This window comes from Mustela erminea, chromosome 16 (genome assembly GCF_009829155.1).
Source record: "Mustela erminea isolate mMusErm1 chromosome 16, mMusErm1.Pri, whole genome shotgun sequence".
Taxonomy (NCBI): domain Eukaryota; kingdom Metazoa; phylum Chordata; class Mammalia; order Carnivora; family Mustelidae; genus Mustela; species Mustela erminea.
In genome coordinates, this window is record NC_045629.1 from 16,866,494 (window position 1) to 16,889,216 (window position 22,723).

Consider the following 22,723-nt stretch of genomic DNA (forward strand, 5'->3'; position numbering starts at 1 on the left):
CTCTATCCCCCCTGCTGGTTTTATAACAATTCAGTGCTTTGGGATACAGCAGCTCCTGGGGTAAATGCTGCTTAGGGCTGGGGGTGGGGGGCAGTTTAACAATGAAAGTGAGAGAAGTCATATAAATAGCTTAAGTATAATTTAAACATCCTACATCAATATTCACAGCTTCTAAACAGCTTCAAAATGCCTAAATTGACATAAACATTTATCAAAATTGTATTCTTTACCAAAAACTATAAATGTCCTCATTTATCAACACAAATTCAACCATTAAATAGGTAATCAAGTCTAGTGAAATTAAGTTGGCTTAGTGACCACAGCAGAAAATGGCTCATCAGCTCTCTCAAAAGCTCTGAAATAAAAGACAAGAGAAAGCAAATGGATATCCAACTCTCCCTGTTTTAACCCCTGTCCACTGTCGAAGGATACAGACTGCCAGGAAAACAGGAATCCCACTGGCACGCGTATCCAACACATGTATAAGCAGGCACCAATACAAACATACGGTTGTGAGGGCAACGGGGATGGGGTGATCATGAGGGTTAGAGGTGGGACATGGATCACCTCCAGAGTCATTGTCAAGTCTTCATGCAATAGTATTGTCTTTGTTCACCACTGACTCCCAAGTGCCTGAGACGTAGTAGGTGTAGGTGTCCATTCAACAAAATAGCAATGGCAGCCAAAGTACTTTCCACTTCACTGTAGCCTGAGGAGCTAACAAGTCTGTGTCTAGCACCAGCAGCCTGGGATCATTGGAACATTACAGGTCCCTACTGTTCACCCAGTCTAACCTCCCCGACCTGCTGAGGAGCTAGGCCACTCTAGCGCTAAGGGGAGGAGCCTGAGCAAGGCTCTTGCCTCATCCCTCATAGAGCACGGTGCCTTCTCCACTCATGACTCTTAGTACTGACCTGGCTTGTCAAAGAGTTACTGGGAACACCCAAAGGGCTGTGCTTTTTAACATAACTTAAATGTGTTTATCCTGGAAAATACAGAGTGCAGATTTCTAGATTCTAGATTCTCAAAGGATTGCAATCAGCCAGCATTAACCAAGTGTCCTCTGTAGGCAAAACATGATCAAAAAATGAATTTACAGATGAAGTAAAGAGAAAGAACTGTGGAAATGAATACACAACACACTGACAGGGGGTGTTTGTCCCAAATAGCCCCAAGACTATCTGCCATTGTTTCTGATTCCATTTTCAGTAAGCAGCCTCTGGAAGACCAATGAGACCTTCAGTACCGGGATATCAGTGAGGAGTTGTCCTGATTATAATATACAAGCATTTGTGTCTCAGAAACGGTCCATCCCAATTGTAAATTAACAAATGGGCAATTCTCATTTGCTCATGTCTCTTGTTACATGGTAAGTGTACATCAACCCACAAGAGGATGATTAATCCTTGATTACTGACAAAGTCAGGCCTTTAGACTACAAAACAGAGACCCCCATCCTGGAGAGGGCCAGGACCTCATTCAGGCCTGTCAACTGCTTCCCTTGACATTGCTAGCTCAGCCTTATAAACAATAGAAATTGGGCAAAGACATTTTGCAAAATGTTTTAGTGGACTGAACAGAGAGAATAAAACTGGATCAGTGGCCCAAGCAAATCACAGCTGTAATTGTGTAAGGGTGAAAATAAACTCAAGCTGGTCTCTTGCAACTTTGTCTGACTTTATCACACTGCATACACCTTCAAAGCAGAAAAGGAAAACAAGTCTCCTTGTTTGCCATTGCCACATCTGATATTACAAAAATCTGTGTTTTTCAGGAGCAGGACCCAGATTATTTTTTCATTGCCTCTGTCTATCCGGCACCAGACACTGCCCTGGTTCATGACAGGTGTTCAGCAGATATTTGAATAGACGGATGGATGAAGTTCCATATTCTTCCAATCTGTTCTTGGGTCATAAGTAACTGTTCTAGAGGCTAACGTAGACCCTTCCAGTTTACTAGCGTGAAAAAGTACTTTTCTATTTTCCATTCCCAGAACTTCATGTTTGTTTTATTGTTAAAGATTTTATTTATTTATTTGACAGAGAGTGACACAGTGAGAGAGGGAACAGAAGCAAGGGGAGTGAGAGAGGGAAAAGCAGGATTCTCGCTGTGCAGGAAGCCCAATGTGGGGCTTGGTCCCAGGACCCTAGCATTATGACCCGAGCTGAAGGCAGATGCTTAATGACTGAGCCACCCAGGTGCCCCAGAATTCATGTTCAGATTTAGATTGTTCAGACCTGTCTCTGCAGGGGTCAAAGAGGCTCGTTAGGACTAGGTTCGGCCAAGCATCATGGCCTTGAGACCACCTGCTTCTTTGCTCTCAGGGCAATGATCTTGTTTGTGTTCTCATTGGCAATCACTGTTCTCCCAAAGGAAGCCCCATTATGACCATTTGTGAAGCATAACAAGGGTGATAAAGTATTATCATGTGGAAATCCAAGGCCTGATTATGGCTGCCCAGAGAAAGCTGAGTGTCAAGGGCTTGGGGTTTTGTGCGTGTGTGTGTGTGTGTGTGCGCGCGCGCGCACACGCACGTGCGCAAGACACCCTTTCATCCAGTCCAGGAAGCTCAGTACCACGGCAATGCTTAGCATCACGGGTCAAGTGAGACTCTAATCTTGGAGATAATATTTACATGATTCTTTCCCTTATCTTTTATTTTTTTAAACATTTTTGTTTATTTACTTGGCAGAGAGAGAGAGATCATAAGTAGGCAGAGAGGCAGGCAGAGAGAAGGGGGAAACAGGCTCCCTGCTGAGCAGAGGGCCCGATGCGGGACTCAATCCCAGAAGCCTGGCATCATGACCTGAGCTGAAGGCAGAGGCTTTAACCCACTGAGCCACCCAGGTGCCCCTTCCCTTCCCTTTTAAAACAAAAATTAAAAAAAAAGTTTACGCTTAAAGTCATGGGAAGACCTGGGTAGGATGAGAACAGACCATAAAATATACATGGAATGGGTTAAAAATAAACTTTAGCTATATACAAGAGTTTTCAAGAAAACAAATGGTTGATTAAGAAAAATGAAGAGTATTGTCACATGCATATACATACATGTATACATACACATATATGCACACATACAGGTGTGTATAACATGCCTGATGATTTCCAAAGCCCACTAACTAATTAGCCTGGTTTTCCTAGTAATCCTGTGCACAAGACAGCGAAGTAATAGTCTCCCCGTCTTAAGAAGAGAAAACTGAGGTCTAAAGTGATCTGGTGCAGGCCAGATGGCCAGTAAGTAGTGACAAGATGATAACTGGGTCTCTTGATTCCCAGACCAGTGTGTTTGTTTAGTTAATCTATCCTCAATATGCATTGAGGCTTGGGAGACAAAATTACCATCAGCTCCATTTCAAAAGGGCAACTAAAAAGAAAGAGAAAAATAAGGCAATGTGTTCAGTCTATTATTTTACTAAGCTGTCCAGATTCTTTACCTATTGAATATTTCATGAACATGAAGACCCCCTTTAATTGCTTCATTCCTGGACCAAATTCATAAGACAAAAATAATTTAATTTTGAACCTTTTGTAGTGTGAGGTGATTAGAAAATATCATCTGCAACAAACTTTTAATTATATGCTCAGGGTCAAACATTTGAAACCTTATTTTCATTAAGTTGGCACTGCCATCAACCCTTCTTTTTAATTTTTCACACAGATTCCCTCTCTATTTACCCCCACCCTGCATTCGGCTGGCTGGGCTCAGAAGCGAGACCTTCCCGGCTCCTCCCTTGCCCCAGCGGAGGGAGGGAAAGAGAGTTCTGTTCCCGTTCTGCAGCAGTTGGAGAGGCAGTGCCTGATTCCTGAATGGATGGGCAGGCAGGTGTGGAGCTGCAGTGACAAGTATGAAAACCACCGAGCCACCGCGACTCCCATGGAGCCCACCCGTGCCCACTGCCACCACATGCTGTCCACCATCAGACACAGAGGAGAGCAAGGATTCAGAAACTCTTACAGCAATTTCACAGAGCAGTTTTATGTCTGTTGAATATAATCATAAAAAGAAGGTAGTATCTCAAATGCTTTTTATTTCACTTTTCTAGTCATTTATTTTTATTGTATTTTCCAGAAGTATTGATCCACAACAAATTGGAAAAGGAATAAAAGAACTGGTCTATCACCGTAGACCACACATAGACAGACGCAGGGTGCTAGCCGACCCCACCAGGCCTCCTGAGTCAGGTTTCATGTGGGAGGAATATATGATTTCTTAGAGATGAAGGATACCTATATCTCACTCTGAGAACATAAATTAACAGACTCTATGTCTGTAATGACCGCCTACATTTTCGATTCTCCCTTATGGTGTGATCTTTGAATAACTTCTGTATACCAGGGTAATGGGAAGCAAACAAACCAGAAATGGATCAAATGACACGTCAGTCATGTATAAGGTACGATATTTGAGCATAAACCCAAAGGGCCCTGTTGGAAACCTGAACCTTTAAAATCTAGAACGCTTCCGTGATGTGCTGCTGACTAAAACTGGCCACACTGGAAAAGCAACGGCTGTCCCGCCCTCCCTCTCCTCTTAGGTAGCTGAGGTGAACCGAGCAGGTGGTTTCCGTTCAGTTCCTCATTTATAAACTGGCTCCGAGAAAATACACACATGAAGCCACTTGTTTGGTGGTCTCAGAAGAGGGGCTAAAGACTGACCGGACATGAGACACAATTACCCTCTCACCCTAGAAGGAAGTCCCTGCAGGTTAGGGGTGATGTATATCAGCAGGTCAGGATGAAAAAAGCCAGCACAGCTGCTGCCTATGCTGTCCGGACCTGAGGGAGGAAGGGTAGATTTTCATTTCCGGATTACTTCTTTCCCCAGTACTCAAACTAACTTAAGAAAATGAGTGATCGGGTTACCATGAATATGTGCTTTTTAATCCTCATCTTTCAGATTAAATCTGTCATTTGGAAGAAGCATTTTAAATCACCACGTTTTGAAAGTTGTACCTTTTTAAAATAACGAAATAAAATATGATGGAAAATTCCTTTTTGGGGGGAGGTTAGAAAAGGGACCCAATAAAATTAAGTCGGACTGCTATGATATTTTGTATGCATATAATTTTGTGGGCAGACAATGGATGTGTTATCAACACTCTAAAACAGCCGGGTTTCCTGTTAACCAGGTTTCTTGGGCTTCGTGACAATGCGGACTCCCTCTAGTGGCCAAAGTTTTATATATATATATAAATTCACAGGTTTGTTAACAAAAAAGGGTCATCTTTTGTCATTTGGCTGTTTTCAAAAAGAAATAATTTTCTTTGAAGTACAATTTCTTTTTAGAGTACTTCACATGAGGTAATTATACATAAAGAAAGTGCAAAATGCAGATTTTATTCTTAAATTAAAGTGTACATGGTATATATTTAGTTACAATTCTTATAATTGATTAGACAGAAATTTATTTTCTCAATTTGTAATATTAAATGTTCAGAACAAAGAAGACTCATTAAGTTTATTAATAGGACCATGATTATTCTTTACCAATACTAGTGCTTACCATTTAGGTGACTGTATTTCCACAGACAGATTATATCCACAGCAGGTATCAGGTCATTAAATAGAATCATTATAATCTGATGCCTGTGATGAGGCTTTATCTAACATAATAAACATATATCCTTTAAGGTGAAATGACAGATTCTTTAAAATGTTACAACTACAAGTTCTGGATAAAGGAGACAACACATGTGGTAATTCTATAATCTGCAAAGTAAAAAAAAAAAAAGGATATAAATCATTTTTTCCATCTAATCCTGAAACCTTGTTTTACAGATGAAAAACAAACCAAAAAACCAAAAAAACCAAACAAGAGAACCAGAAAGTTCAAATCACTTGTGCTAGGTCCCTGACTTGGTTAGGAGAAGAGAAAGCGAGAATCTGACTACCCTGACTCTCTCTCAGGCTCTTTTGGACTAAGATGACTGAGGAGAAATAGTCCCCAAGTTGCATTCTTCCCTTAAGCTTGCATCTTAGCACACACTTGTGACTATACTGTATTTAGAATGATTCCTACATGAAAAAGGCTCATACCTTTAGACATGCTACATATCTTTTTACATTGTATGGATTATTTGAGGACATTCAGAAGCATTTGTTGGCTGACAGAACAAACTCCTAGGGAATTCCTTTTATGCAATGGAAATGAGAAATTACTAATTAATAATAACAATAATACATGCAGATTCCTAGTTCTAATGCTTTCCTAGTTACCATGGACTTGAAACTTAACTATGAGTTTCTTATAAATTTCTGTGATTTTTGTGAAGAAAAAATGAGGCCAAATTAGTAAAAGTGCTTTGAAAATTGTGGTAAATGCTATAAAAACAAATTCTTGTTTTAGTTACCCAACATGACATCACACAGAACAAAAAGGGGGGGAGGGGGTTACTTATTGCTTTAGTTTCCTGAAAGAAACAGAAGGAAATCACCTATCTTTTGGAAGAATGAATGAAAATAGAAGAAAATCATCCATTATCTCCACAAATGTGTACTGAGTGGCAGATTCTCTGTTAGGAGCAGAAGAATGCATTATAACGCCTTCTGAAAGTTTTGGAGTTTGATCTGGATGAGAATTAAAGTCTTGTCATAGCTATAGCTGTGAACGCTCATAATTATATTGACCTAAAAATACAGTAATGCATTTTCAATCCTTGGGGAAGGCCAAACACATTTTGAATCACTAACATTTTTCATGTCTTGAAAATGCTAAGACCTCCTTATCAATTCAAACTGTGGACTATGAAAGAATAAGGAGTGTGTCTGTCTTGTCTGCTTCCTTGGGCCCAGCACCTAGGATAGCGCCAGATGCAGAGTAAACATTCATTACATATTTGCTGAACTTGAACTCCAGATGGGAGATCTGAAGATTTCCAGAAGAGCCCATCTAGAGGGTGAAGGGTTGAAGGACTGAAAGAGGAACTGAGCTAGAGGAGGACAGAGATGTTCTAGTGCCTTGCCCAGGAATACGCGCCTTCGTGAACAGCATGCTACCTATCCTGGAGGACGACACTCAGTTGGGCTTCACTTTTCAGATGGGTGAATAGGGACCACATCTGCCAATGCTTATCCACAGATTACATAGAATTCCCCAAACTGTCCTCTACATCCCAAGATGGTGGATTTTAAAAATGTGTGAAATCTTTACCAGTGATAGAAATGTCAGAAAAGCTGGCAATAGATATCAACATTGATTCTTCAGACTTAATACAAAACAAATGCATACAAAAACAAAAACCAGCTTGCACGACTGACTTTTTACTCTTCAAAGGCTGACCAAGAGGGACAAAACAGGGCTCGTTTAGACTAGAAAACTAATATGTTTTCACATATTAGACTTGTTGACTGTGACAGCATTTTTGAAAACCAAGAGTAGAATCACCTCACTCCATGTGTCCGTGTCAAACAAAATGGCCAACTTAAAAAATAAAGACAGCTGAAAAACCGATAAAATCCCACCAGTTTTCCAATGTTCCATGTTTTTGAATTTTTTTTTCTTTTCTAAATCCTCACACATGATGGGTGATAGAAGCTTCTTTTTACTGTCAGAGAGATCAAAGAGAGGTTGAGAAAGAATCCATAAGCAGATGCTGCCCAGTGACAAACCTGAAAGCAGCAGACAGTGGGGCCAGATGTTGGGGTGACCTTCGGTCGGCAGAGCACATTGGCATGGTGTTGATTTAGATGGTTGTTGGCAGAAGCTTTAGATCCAGCAGCAGGGGGAAAAATACTAAACTGTGGAATCCTTTCTTACTCTTTCCCAACACTAGAAAACCTGAAACCACTGGTCAGTAGTGCTGATGGCTGTCAAAGAAGTTGAATTCACCACACAACCCTGCCAGTAGGTATCACATCAAAAAGGAGTTAGCTGCGTGAACAAGAACATCTCCAGGCTGTGCCATTTTGCATCCCACTCAACTTTCAACAGCTGTTTCTTGAGCGAATGCGGACACAAAATAATTATACGAAAAGAACAACATACTCGATATGTGGGACAATGTTTACATTTATTACATAGCCATTAATAGAGGACATAATGAAGAAAGATGCCGACATGTCTAAAAAGTCAATGCCCTGTCAATAGTTCTAATTAGTGCTCGATGAAAGTTCTCTTAAATTGAACTCTGAACTGTCAACTCAGGAGAAGGATGATAAAGTATTTTTTAATTGAGCAGAATTACTCAAATCAGTGCAGCAGCCACCAAATATATATATATATACATATAGACATGTTACCGTTTCCCAGCTCCTTTCACATTATGTGATTACTCCCAACATTCACTCAAAGGGAATGTAAAGAATTTTTCTAGTGACTAAAGTGTTCTTACTACTGTAAACACTGGTGAGTAAGCTAAGGGATCTCTGATCCTAGATTCCGACATAATTTTAAATCTTAGCCACTGTCCAGTGCTCAAACACAGAACATAAACAGAGGCTTACTTTACAATATTAGATATGATTGAAGACTACACAGTTCTTATGACGCTTTTAGACATTTTGTCACTTTACCTGGAGAAATATACACTGCTTATTCTGCATTGCTGCTGATGTCCAGCACTTGTCAAAACCTCTATCTGTCAAGGCCTTCACAAAGAGTTGGAAAATGACAGATCAGGATGTCTGAGTTGATGGAGCCCCAGGAAAAATGGAACAGATAGAAAATTCATGACTCTAAACTATATCAAAGTGACTTCTGTCAACATCATGTCAGAAGAACTGTTCATTTTTAGAGGTTTTTTTTTAATTATATAAACACTTTTTTGAGTATGAGCTAAGTGTAATGAAAAAAATTTCTTGGTGTACAGTATGATCATCCAAATGTTCCAAAAATATACTTTAGATCATCCAGGAATAAGGAAAATTCTAATAGTAGACACTGTCTGCCAGTTAAAACCAATGACATTCAAGAGAGATGTACGAAGATACTATCGGCTTAAAATAGGACAAACCATCTGGCTTATAAAGGAACAAAAGTATATTTTTTGCATATTTTTTGGACCCATCAAATTTCTACAACTGGATTAAATTTTATTCTTCTACAATCAGTTTTGATCCATTTTTTGCTTAGTGTGACAATTATAAAACACTAATTCAGTGTTATTTTCTTAAACAGGTTTCCTAAAATATCTGGTATTATTTTAATTTTTAAAAAATCACTGGAAAACCCTCATAATGCATAATTTCCTTAAATTATTGCTTCCAGGAGGAAGTAAAAAATAAATGGCTTATAATATGCGGTACTGCATACAGAGAAACACTCCATAATCACATTCAAAGAGTCACTCACTGAATGAAATATGAGTCGCATCAATCTGGAAATGACCACTCTCTCGTTTTAATTCCCAGTACCTTTTAGGGAGGGTGGCTAGCACCTGATGTTAGAACCCAGGCAGCTTGATTCCCACTGCTCATATGTCACTGAAACAAACGGGATAAGTGACCTTGTGCAGTTAAGACCATGGACTATGCAGTGTGTGTACATACAGAGCAGACAGGAAGGGAAAATCCACCATACACACACACACACACACACACACACACACACGCACATGCACATGCACACACGCATGTGCACACGTGCAGGGATACACGCATGCACACATATGCACACCCACGCTCACAGGCACGCACGTGCCTGAAAGAACCAAACGTGCAACTTCTATAACCACCGTAACTGTCCATGATACTGTCGTTCACTTACACTACTTCATCGAGCCAGGATTTAGCGGATTTTCACATCAGCCTTTCTTAATAGCTCCCTTTCAGGGATCATCTACAATCTCTCTGATAGTAGCCACTGACTCCATGCACTTGTCCAATTGCCAAAAAATAAAAAACCCCAAAACCATTCTTGGTGACCAGGAAGGTTTGCTTACCTCCAGGATGACAAAAGATCTCAAAAAATAATGACCACTTCCAGTACTGAGAGAAGAAGCTTCCTTTGAAACGGTACCATTGCATTGTGTTCTAAATATGTATGGGAAATACCATCCATTAATACAAAAGTAGGACAAGATCACCATTTCTTATTACGGGCAGGACTCAATATATCTTGTGTCCTACTTACGAAAAGATGTTTATTACCTGTAAGTGTACAGAGGTGTGGGCTTCACAGCAGCCATGATTGGTAATAAGCCTCTTTTTCTCATTTACATTGATAGCAAGCATTAGTGAAGATATATGCATTTCATTTCATGGTTCAGAAAGAACAAAGTATATGTATATGTGATAGCAGTGGGTGGTTAATGAAATGGTCTGACAAACATAAGCTAATACATAATCATACCAGAATGTGAACTGGAACACCTGTTCCTGCTTCACAGACTTGCAATTCTTAAGGAAAAGTTACCATTCTCAAGGATTGAAGCCACTAGTGTTTAGACATCAATATGCTCCAAGGAAAATTTAGTCACTTTTTTTGTTGTTGTTGCAATCACTAAAGGGTGGCTATTTTAATGCTATCAAATCTCTTTTGCTTGTGTCCTAAGAGTAATGAAAACTTCACACATGCATGAAGCTCCAGTAATTATTTTAAACTGCCTTCTGTTGTCCCCCTGAGGAACACGGTGGTATTTGTTTGATGCAGTTTAATTAGTGTCAGGGTAATTAATGCTATGCTATCTACATGAGATCAAAACCCTTTCTTTGTAACACTCTGGTAACTAAGAACTAAGAAAAGGAAGCGTTTTGAAAACGTCGAGGCATGGTGTTAACCTGGGTTCACGAGTGAACCGAATTGCTCATCTCTTCCTCCACGCCTCGCCCAAATGGCAATTTTTAGTCCCTCCCAGGACAGGATCAGAACCGTGATGCATTGGAACCACACTGCCAGGCGTACAACCCAGTGGCTGCTATGGAATTAAATTCTTTTTTTATGGCTATAATCAAATTAACTAAAACATTCACGGTCACCAGGCACCTTTTGCCATAGTTTAATCCTTTAATAATGAAATAGCAAACTTTTACACTGACAGAGAACTAGAGTCCCTCGTAAACAGGGTGTGATATTACCATGCGCTGATATATTTTTTCAAATAAAAGAATCATTTAGTTTAATGAATGAATGTGATTCTGCTTAAATGCCTGAATAAAATTTGCATTTAATAGTAGGTATAGATATTCTCTCTATTTGACAATCATGTTAAGGGAGGAAAAACAGAGGTAAGGAAAGGAAAGAAGTTAAATACACAAAAATTCCAGACACACACATAATGTGCACTACCATAAATCCTTTTTAACTGTTTCTTTGGTAATAAGCAACGGCAATATAAATCTCCCAACACGCAAACTCAAGCTGATCACAGGCTTAAGGAAATAGCTCCAGTTATCTTGACTGGATAAATTATTATATCCTAGAGGTTATTCCAGTTTCTAATAAAGCACGGTGGCTAACAAACAAAAATAAAAAGATCAACCATTTTCCTTATTTTATAACAGATGAAATTACAGGCTGCATAGGATAAGACACAATGGCACTGAATTTATTTTTACTCACAAAAACGCACCATACAATGTTCATTTTGGAACAAGACCGGGACTTTAACGCGATGATGATAACCAGCATTAGACTGATAACATTTTTTATGGGAAGGGGAGGCTTAATGGCACATATCTAAAAAATAAACACGACTGGTTTGAAGTCAAACCAAATGGATTTAGCCCATTCTATAAGTATACGGAACATGAAAACAACCTCTGCTCAGCCCAAAAAATGAGCAACAGAAAAATACTTCAAGAGGGTACAAATGTGAAGTGTGTAGTAGTTATGAAATTGTGTCAGTACCCATCAGCGGCTGAAATTAAGGTTAACGTTATGAAATGAAATCTCACGAGCTCAAGCTAACGCCGTATCACCACCTAAGAGGGTCCGTGCTGAGAGCATCTTCTCCAGAGCATTCATTACGGAATACCTAGCGGGATCAGCTGACTAGCAAAATATGCTCGTCCACTTCTTCAGTTCTGCTTCCTGCAACTTAGTTGTTTATCAATTAAAGTGATAAATACAAGTGACTTTGATAACAATGAGAAACGCATGATGCAATGAAGTAGCCTCCAGGAACCCCGCAATAGGAACGGCGTGCAAAGTTCAACAACTGTGAAGGAACTATTAAAGAGGACACACAAACAAGTGACCTTGACTGACAAACGCACTTCATTCCAGCAATAAACAGCGGTGGTGCTGATAACTGTTCATTGGCGCAGAGAGTAATTACCTATCTGTCAGCGTTGCTGGTGTGTGCGAAATAGTATAAATGAAACATACATAATGTACGGCAATAATATCGGGCATGCAGAACCTAATGTATTATCATCATTCTCAGGACCCAGGTTTATGTGGCTGCCACCACTGAGTAAATGCCTTCTAGCCATGATAATTTCATTCTAATCTCTGTTCCATATTATAATTTTCATAGCTAAAAGATACGGAGGAGCAATACGTTTCAATCAAGGGCTAAATAGAACACAACCTGTAACTGGGTATTTTATACACCTATATTTTTTTTTCTTTCAAAAAAATTAGTCAATTTATGAAGAGACGGGAATAAGCTGTAAATTTATGGGTGACAAACCCTGTCTGTACCAATGTCACCATGTTGGAGATGGGCTGAAAGGGGCTTAGTAAAAGGTTGGGGGCTTTGTCTCCCATTTCTTTTGACAATATGGAATTCTGTCTTTTCACATGTTTCTATTCTGTTCCAACATGTAAGGTAAGAATCTATTTTGGAGCAAAATAAAAGCCCCTATTCTAAAGGAGAAAAATATCTTCTAATTTCTAAGACAAATTATCTTGATTTGCATGAATTGCCCAAATCTGTAACAGAAGCACAGAATAATCTTCTGCACCGGGATACTGTACTATTCTTATAAAACTGTCCAACTCTTGCATGCTTGTTTGTTTTTTTTCCTTTAATGCAAATGCAATTTGATGACACCTCTAAATCATATTTAAGACCATACAAAGGAAACCAGGAAAATCTGAGTAGCTGCTAGGCCGTCAGGACAAACCCCTTGTCTTAAGGACAAAGCGTTAGAAAGCCACAGCTCTGTCATCCAGAAAGGGAAGAGAATACATGAATACTCGGAAAACATATTGGCATGCTTGATTGTTTTAATCTAGTCTTCTTATTTTTATAGCAAGAATGTGTATCTTGGAAACTCTGGGGTAGTTTGAACTGATAACACAGTAGTCGGCCTTCTTAAAAGAAGTCATTTAAAGGAATTTTAATTGATTATCAACCAATGTCACATGTAAAATCACACAAGTGACTACAATTGTAGAAGAACCTCATCTTCATTCTTTAACTTTTTGCTTGCTGGTTTCTTAGTTTTCTAAAATTAATATTGTAGGTAATAAGTGAAATCCTGACAGGAGATTAAGCAAACCAGAGAAATAGCTCAGGCTTTTCTTCAATGTTATCCTTTTGTTCCCTGCATTTTTCCTTCTATATTCCTAGTCAATAACGAGAGCCATCAAACAAACTGACTCATACTAAGTTGTTAGGGAAATAACATGTTAATTCTCAGAGAAGCACTGCTATTTTAAAGAAGAGGCAAGGCAAGACACAGACAAAATTCTCAGGAAAAGGTATTGCCCTACTTCATTGATAACACAGCACTTTTTTTTTTTTTTTTACATCTTACTTCTTTGAAATAGCTTCTTACAGTCTTTGTCAGCCGGTGGCAGCTGTTGACACTTTGGAAAAGATCAAGAGTACTCTAGCATCAAAGCACCTTCGACTTGACTCTTGACTCTTGTATTGAAATACAGTAATGAAATCTAGTATTTCATGCTATTCTGGCTTTAAAGAGCATCTATTACGTGTTTATCATAAAATGGCTCTGATTACAATCACACCTTAACAAAATATCCAACCAAATAATGTATTTATTTTATGTTGATTATGTGTGTGGGACCCAAGAATATCTGGTAAAGTTAATGGATTAAAATCAACAAATAGTTGACTTTCATGGGAAAAATATCACTAAACTTACCTATTTCTACTGTCAGCATTAAGACCATAAGGACTTTGCATTGGATCTATTGGGGCATTTATCTCTGTGGCCTGCTCAATAACTTTTAAAATGATTTTATTTATTTATTTGAGAAAGAAGACAGAGAGAGAGAGAGAGAGAGAGAGAGAGAGACCGAGCACCTGAGCAAGTGCAGGGCAGGGGTGGCAGGTGGGGCAGAGGGAAAGAGTGAGGTCCAAAGGGGTAAAACGGGAGGGAGGGGAATAAGCAGACTCCCTGCTGACCGCAGTTCCGGAGGATGAAGGATGTGGGGCTCCACTTGGGGCTCCATCTCACAATCCTGAGACCATAACTTGAGCTAACCAAGAGTCCGATGCTTAACTGACTGAGCCCCCAGGCACCCCTGGCCTGCTCAATAATTAAGAATGCTCACACGTAGCAGTGATTCTCAAACTAGGAATGGGGCAGACAGCCAAGGGACTCTTTCACTTATCTCCAGCTCTACCCAAAACACAAGTGACTTCCTCCCTTTAGCTGTGAAGCCCTGTCCTAGGTGCTGTGTGTGTCTGGGGCGGGGAATGGCTTGTCACCCTGGTGTATTACGGTGGTAAAAGCATTGAGAACCAGTGAAGAGTATAATCTTCATAATTCAAAAAACAAGTTGGGGGGAAGACTACCTTTCCATAATTTTCTCAAATAGCCCCAAGGATATTTATCTACAAATGTGATTAAAATTCAAGTTGTTTATTTTCTCCTTATATACCAGGAAATTACTATAGCATTTCATGGTCATTATTCTCAATGCCCGAAACCTCACTTTCTCTAATGAATATGTGTTGAAGAAATGAATGAATGAATGGTATTCTTCAAATCAAGTTAGTTATTTTATAAAAATGTATATCCTAATTTGATGTTGCAAAACTCACACCAAAAAGAAATCTCAGAACGATAAGCATAAACTACTCTGTGTCTCATGTTCTTTGGTGTTATAATTTTTTTTGGTAATGGAATTATTTAGGATTGATGGTTCTGCAGTTAAAGTACACTTTTAAATCAGAAATTAACTTTTAATATATGGCTTGGTGATGATAATACTGAGGTATGTAAAGTGTAGTTGCCTTCTTATAGGCAATATACTTGATTAATTTTGAACAATTTAACAGTGAAAGATTAATTAAGAATTTCATCCAGTACAGGCCATCTTTCTTTTCCAATTACATTCCTTTAGAGCCACTATAACTGTTTTAATAATTATACTGAAAATGCTAGAAAGTATCAAGATAATACAGTGATTCAGCAAGAACAATAAAATTCAGAAACATGGCAATTTGGTATTTGGAGCATTTAACATTGTGTTGTACATTTAAGACTTCTGCATTCCAGGGGCACCCAGGTGGCTCAGTTGGTTAAGTGTCTGCCTTTGGCTCAGGTCATGATCCCAGGGTCCTGGAATCGAGCCCCATGTCAGACTCCCTGCTCAGAAGGGGGTTCTAGTTCATTCTCTTCCCTTCCCTAGCATCCTGCTCCCTTCCCCCAATAAATAAGATATTAAAAAAAAAAAAAAAAAAGACTTCTGAACTCCAACAGGTTATGTTAACACTGGAGGCCTAAAATCAACCTTAAATTTTTATTTACATAAGAACTGCTTTTTCTTAAATATTTATTAGAAAATACTTTGCTAAGAAAAAGACAACAGTATTAAGAACTTCTCTAATTACATCCTTGTAGACTTCAAGCTTATGTTGACAATTCTCTGAAAATACATTCAGTAGAATTGTCTTTGAAACAAATGAACACCCTATTTATCTATAAATGGGACTCTAACTCAAGGAAATTTTAGAATGCAAAAGTGAAGCTGAAGTTTAGAGTTCCTGGTAAAATTGACTGAGACTCAAGTAAAATGGGCTAATAACAAGTATGTAGAAAGGAAAAACATTTGATTTAGGTGACCCTTTATGTGCTTAAGCTAATTCTTAAAACAATTACTCTTCCCATTTACTAATTGAGAAATTGTTAGCATTTAAGTACAAACTTCTCATATTTCTAACTTTGGTTTCAGGATCCCAATTTTAATGGAAAAGAAACAGTTGTCAAAAGTTTATCAAACATGAAAGTTTCCTTCACTTACTTGGTTTCTGATAAGCAAGTTACAACGAGAAATTTTTTTGGTTGCTTCAGGATAATGGAAACAAGTTTTTGCCCTAAAATAACAGCTCTATTTTTTTTTTCAGTGTCCCAAGATTCATTGTTTATGCACCACACCCAGTGCTCCATGAAAAAAAAAAAATTAATTAAAAAAAAAAAATAGCTCCAGAGGCCCCTGGGTAGCTCAGGTAGTTAAGCCTCTGCCTTTGGCTCAGGTCATGATCTCCAGGGTCCTGGGATAGAGCCCCACATTAGACTCTCTGCTCCATGGGGAGCCTGCTTCCTCCCCTCTCTCTCTGGCTCTGCCTCTCCACCTGCTTGTACTCTCTCTATCTCTCTCTCAAATAAATAAATAAAATCTTAAAAAAAAATAGCTCCAGTAGTCTTAATCAATTGGATTTAATTAGGTCCATTTCATTCCCTATTAAAAATATTAAAATAACCCTGATAAACAATGATACTGCTTGAAAGAGAGGCTGTCCAGCATCACTGCCAAAAGTAGGCTTTCAAAGAAGACCTGGGTGGCACCTGTCTCAGCTATTCACACGATACATGTGTCCTACGCTTTGAATTGCATCTCTAAAGTAGACAGTGACAGTAATGCCTCATTGGCACATGGCAAGCCCTCTAGAAATGAGAACAAAGATTGTTATCCGAGAAATGTTTTCTTAAAGAAGGTATTTAAATTGCTATCAAAAATGGAATTGAGCAATTCATCTACTTAATGCCATCCAGCAGCCCACAGAATCAGAATTTGTATTAGAAACCCTGAATGATTCAGCTTTAAACAATAACAAATTAGTATGCATTTAGAATCTACACCTGAATAACTCAAAATGCATATGCTCTGCCACATATGTGTGTACCAAACAAGCCTGCAAGAGAGAAAATGAAAGTCTGAGAGTTCTACGAAGATAATACTTTCATCTTTAATGGAGTTCATTTTCATTTAGTTTTGAGGGTCCCTAGAGGCCAACAAAATGAATATCTAAGCCAACATTATTTCCCAAATTCCAGAGTCTATTATCTATTCTGATTCAAGGCCACATTCCCCTGGTAACTAACTAGTCAATCAGCTTTCCAGTGTCATCTCCAGGTAAAAGTTCTTTTCTAGGCAAAAGTGTAAACCAAGCAGGTTTATTTGGTACCAAAGAGTAACCTCTCTCTCTCTCTTTTGAGTGAACAGAGACCCCGCAAGCCCAATCAGACTACAGCTATTTAAAAACTCAATAGATTCAGTTGCAGACATGACTGGCTATCAAAAGCTCATCACTGGGAATGGAATTCACTGCCATTTGAAATGAAGAGTCACTAAGTTGGCAGGGCTCTACTGGATAGAGTCAGTTATCCCCAAGCTATACAAGTAAACCATTTCACCAGAATATTAACACTGTATTAATTTTTTTTTCCATTTTCTTGGACTCTAACCTCTCTTTTCCCAAAAATTCCAAATCAAATGTAAAATTCTCCCTATTCTGACCAATCATAAAACTTCTGAAGCAGATTTTATTGGTAAATACACATAGGAAATGAAGTCATTTTTCCTAATTCATTCCCAAAGTACATCTGGAAATGATATACACTGTCATAGAATGGGCAAGGAGGTGGCGAGGGGACAGAGATGGGAACTATGGTGGGGTCAGATGGGCCAATTATATAATTCAAATCCCCTCAGGTTCACTGCTGTTTCTTTTGAAATACCTAAGTATATACCATGGCCTCTGGGAGCACCGGTTATGGGCAGAAAGAGGCAAAGGAATTGTTCCTTGTCTGAGGGTACATTAGTCTGTCTCAACACCAAGTCATTTGGATTAAGTAGCAGATGTTGGACAACAGAATACAAATCTTATCTACACTCAGTATTGATTCTTAAGTGTTAATTTTATCTAATCTATATATTTCACATGGGATTATAAAAGATTTGAATGAAATCTTAGCTTTACTCTCTTAAATTTACTGGGTTTGGTGGCACAACGAACCGTTTTCTCTCTACTTTGCCCCCATTGTGGCTACCAGTTCACCCTACTCAACAAGATATCCTTCCTCCACTTACAACAGCCAACATCCCACTATGATTTGCATTTTATAAAACCTATTTTTAAAAGATTTATTTATTCATTGTTTTAGAGAGGGGGCAGAGCAGAGGGAGAGGAAGAGAGAGGCTCCCCTCTGAACACAGAGCCCCATGTGGGGCTCCATCTTAGGACCTTGAGATCGTGACCTGAGCAGAAATTAATGTCAGATGCTGAAACCGACTGAGCCACCCAGGTACTCCTGTATTTTGTAAAACTTATTTATCACTACTTTGTTGGATATGAAATCCTTAAGCAGCAAAGTCTCCCGTGAAAAACCACAAAGGTATGAATAAAATATTTTTTAAAGTTTAATGCCAATATCAGGACTACTACGCAGTCCAGACATTTTGGTTTGTTGCTTTATCCACTGTGTGCTATTTCCTTCTATTTAAACATTTGATTCTAACTAATGAAGAGGTTCTAGAAGGTAACGGGAGAGAAGCCATATAATAAATTAAAAAATGAAGAGCTTCCAGGAAAGATAATAAAAGAAGAAGTAAAAACCAAGATGTGTAAGCAAAGCTTAGGACAGTTAAAGTATTTTGTGATTATTGATCATCATAAGCTAAACTAGGATTTCTAAAACAATACCATAATTTCCATATTTAATATTTTAATGACTTGAAGTTTAACTTGTTACTTTCCTGAATTAATGCTTTATTAAAAATCAAATATTTTTAAAAATATGTCCTAAATGTATTTTTCATTCTTGGATGTATATAAGTATATAATAATATATCCATTCTGATCTATTAAATATTCAACACTAAAACTGTTAGTTATTAAAATCACAGCACACAGAGTAAACCCTAGTCAAAAATATTTCCAAAAACTTTTCTTCCAAATAAAGCCTGAAGAGTTTCGTGAATGTGTGTATATGTGTATGTATATTAGACAGCAATGTCCCTTCCACTAATTTTGTGTAGCTAGGTGGAGGAATTTCCCCTACTTAACACAACTGCTCTCTTGAATATCCTGTGGTCACCTCCTCCTTTGCCAAAGGAGGAGTGCTAACTTGTTTAATTGTGGGTGACAATGATCTGACAGGTACTGATCCATGTTACTCCAATGGGTGGAGCTAATCTTGGAAAAGTAGAAGCAGTGGGGGATTCTTTTCTTCTTCCCTATAAGCTCCAGACCAAGGAGGTCAGTGATCCTCCTGGTAAAAGTGTGTGTGTGCTCTGAAGACACAATGATTTCCATAGGTGGGCCATCACATGGGTTGGGAAGAAGAATCAAAACAGAGAAAGTTAAGCAAATCCTTGTAGCTACTCACGTCAAGCCTCATTTTTCCAACCAGCTTGAAGAAGAATAAATTCGATATTTCTATTTCTAACTCTCTGTCTTTTGTCTTACTTGTCAGTTGTTTCTGAGTAAATGGGATAGAGGGCAAATTCTCTATCAAACTAATGGTGTGTGTGTGTGTGTGTGTGTGTGTCCTCAAGTTATACCTTTATTACTATGACTCAGAGCATGTGTAAATATATTTCTATAATGGTAAAAATTATTAAGAAATTAGAATTCTGGAACTTAAAAGGTCAGTCATAAAAAACTGGACTAGTTAATATGTTAATAATTTTGTATATTTTTTCAAAGAATGAAGTCATTCTTAAGGATATTAAAATGCTTATGGCTGTTCTGCATGGAACCATAATTTATGTTATAAGCACAAGAAAAGGATAAATGGTATAAACAATGTGTGACCTTTTCAAAGAAGAAAGAAAATTTCAGTTTACAAAATACCGCTCTCAGGACCGCTTAACACTGTTAAAAAGTAAGCACAATAGATAGTAAAGGATTTGATTTCTGAGCTAGTTTCACTGTGCTGGTTTTTATTTTTCATGAGCTATTTCACCTCATATTTCACCATTTGGGAAAAATGTATTTTAAGTCAGATTTCATGACCGATTGTGCCAGGCCACAGCATTTGGTTGACATTTTTCTGTGGGCCTTATCAAACACAGTGCTATCAGATAACAACAATGGGGCTCAGTTCATTCTGAGGGTGTTGTTCAAGCAGCAGACAATCACAGCAGATTCCATCTCACTGACCGCATTAGTCTCAGACCCAACTAATTGCTCAGAATCCAGTGATTCTCAAATCTCTCCATCCCTCCTGGGCAAACAGTGTCTCCAGCCAAGTCTTTTTAAGGCACAGATCTGCCAGGTCACCACTTCTTTCTGCAACTTTTAAATGTTTCCCACAGTACAGATAAAAGCCAGAGTCTTTGAACTGGTATCTGAGGCTCTACTATCTGGCTCTAACCGACTTTTAAAATATATCACTCATTCCTAAAGTCCAGTTAGACCACATTGATTACCATTCCCTAAACTTGCCTTGAATTTTCTCTTTCTTTGCTCACATGATTGCCTTTGCCCTGGAATTGTTTCAAGTTCAGCTGACTCATTTTGCAAGGTCAAATGCCACTTTTCTCTCATTTGTTCATTCATCATTCATTCATCAAGCAAATTCTGTGTACACTGTTCCTATATGCCAGGCACTGTGTTAGGCACTGTCTCTTTTAAACTAATCTTACATTACCAGTTCCCCTAATCTCACTTGGAAGCCATCTTGGATTTTTGATTCTGCACTTTATACCTCAGGACACTTTCCATATTAAGGTTCAGAAAATTGTTTCCTATATCACTGTTGGTCCACAGTACATGGCACATAATAGGAATGCAATGAATTTCATGCATGGGTTGGTTATCACTGGTTGAGTTACAGATGGATATGTAAATACAGAGCAACTTGTAAAATATAGGTAATATGTTTTTATTTTATATTTATTTACATATATATATAAATAAACTATAGAAGCATAAAGCACCTTACAAAAACAGATAAAATATTTTACTTTCAAGTTAAGCTTAATATTTAAAATTATAGAAAATATTCAAGCAACCTAATTTTGAAAGGAAATAACTTCTTTGTTGTAGTCTAAAACAGGAAAACTTTAGCAAGATCTTAAAGAATAAGTCACATGACTTCTCAGCTTCAAAATACCTTCTCTCCCATCATAACAAACTGCACATATAGCAATAAATACACTGAAGACTGCCCGTTTCCATTCCATAATTTCAGAAGAGGGAGAGGGGATGTAGGTCTGGGTGGAGGGGTAGAGTAAACAACTCCATTTTCAAATCTTTCGAGTTTAATTCCCCAGAAAAAGACACTGTTAGAGGTACTAGGAAACTTTAGCTCTAATAATATCGGTAATATTTTCTGTCATCTCGGCACAGATATGTAAAGAGATCAGCTACAACATCTCCTATTCGGAGAATCACTGCAGATCAGCTCTCTAGTTTTATACACATCACTGCTGAGTGGAAATAAATGATTTCACATACGCCAAGGACACCCAGTGGTGTCTCTCCAGATCAGCAACCCTACCACTCTGGGTCCAGTTACTGCAGAGCAACCCACCATCTCCACTCCCTAAGAAGGGACAAATGGGGGTGCTTGCTACCAGAGGGTGTGTTATCAAGGGAAGATCATCTGCCTGGTGTTGAACTTGTCCTCTGTCACTCTCTGGAAGGAGCTTCTGCCTTCCAGAGGGAAGTCGAGGTCTGCAGAAAACAGTCTCTGTTTGCATCTCCATTGACCATTCTAATCTTGTCGCCCCTCCCTCCAACTTTTAGTTACTTCTTCAGAAACCTAGCTAAGTGGTACATTTGCCATTTGCTAAGGCAGAGATACTAAACAGGGACTCCTGTGAAGGCTATTTTAAATCCCAAATATTCTTATAATATGCTTTCCTACTAAAAAATAACGTAGAATTTGATCTGAATCTTCCAAAGAACACTTACTCAGAAAGCCATCTACTCAGTCATCAAATCAATAATGCTAATTGAAATCTTCAATATGCAATGTTGCATGTTCTCATAGTCTTATTATGGTACTTTCAATAATGCAGATTTAAAGTGGCTTCTGTCTTTATGACTGTTAAATAATAGTGGCTCAGTGGGTTAAAGCTTCTGTCTTCTGCTCAGGTCATGATCTCAGGGTCCTGGGATCAAACCCGCATCAGGCTCTCTGCTCAGCGGGGAGCCTGCTTCCCTTCCTCTCTCTCTCTGTCTGCCTCTCTGCCTACTTGTGATCTCTGTCAAATAAATAAATAAAATCTTTTTTAAAAAAATTAAAAGTGGAGTCGGGACACCCTGAAGGGGGAGCTCTCATACATAACCACTCTGCTGCTTGCATAACCAGCAGAAAGAAGGAAGATAAGAATTATCTTGACAAGAGAGGACATTTTTCACCCAGGAATTTCATCTGCTTTTAAGAAAAAGAAGAAAGATCCCTCCCTGCCCCAGAAATAACACACTAACCACCGCCTGCAGCCAATGGGAAATGCCACAATCTCGAACTCTTGTTCTTCTCCAATGAACTATTTGAAACAATCCTCCCCAATTTCTTCTTAAAACCTATTAACAGCTGCTCTTCCCTTTGTCTTTTCAGACCTGCCTATGGTTTGAAATTGCTTGCATGTTCTGAATTGCAATTCCTCTGCTATTCCCAGAAAACT

The 22,723-nt window shown here is 38.5% G+C and overlaps 1 protein-coding gene across 2 annotated transcripts in view; it reads right to left on the reverse strand.

Annotated features, from left to right (window-relative positions):
• Window positions 1-22,723, reverse strand: part of LOC116574727 (cytochrome P450 7B1) — a 164,966-nt gene that overhangs the window by 83,060 nt on the left and 59,183 nt on the right. The window contains exon 1 of one of the 2 annotated variants that reach the window (XM_032315479.1): window positions 5,507-5,773. The exons of the other annotated variant lie outside the window; for it this stretch is intronic. The gene's annotated coding sequence lies outside the window, so the exon portion shown is untranslated. Of the gene's footprint in view, window positions 1-5,506; window positions 5,774-22,723 lie in introns of those variants that run through there. 2 annotated transcript variants of the gene reach the window in all.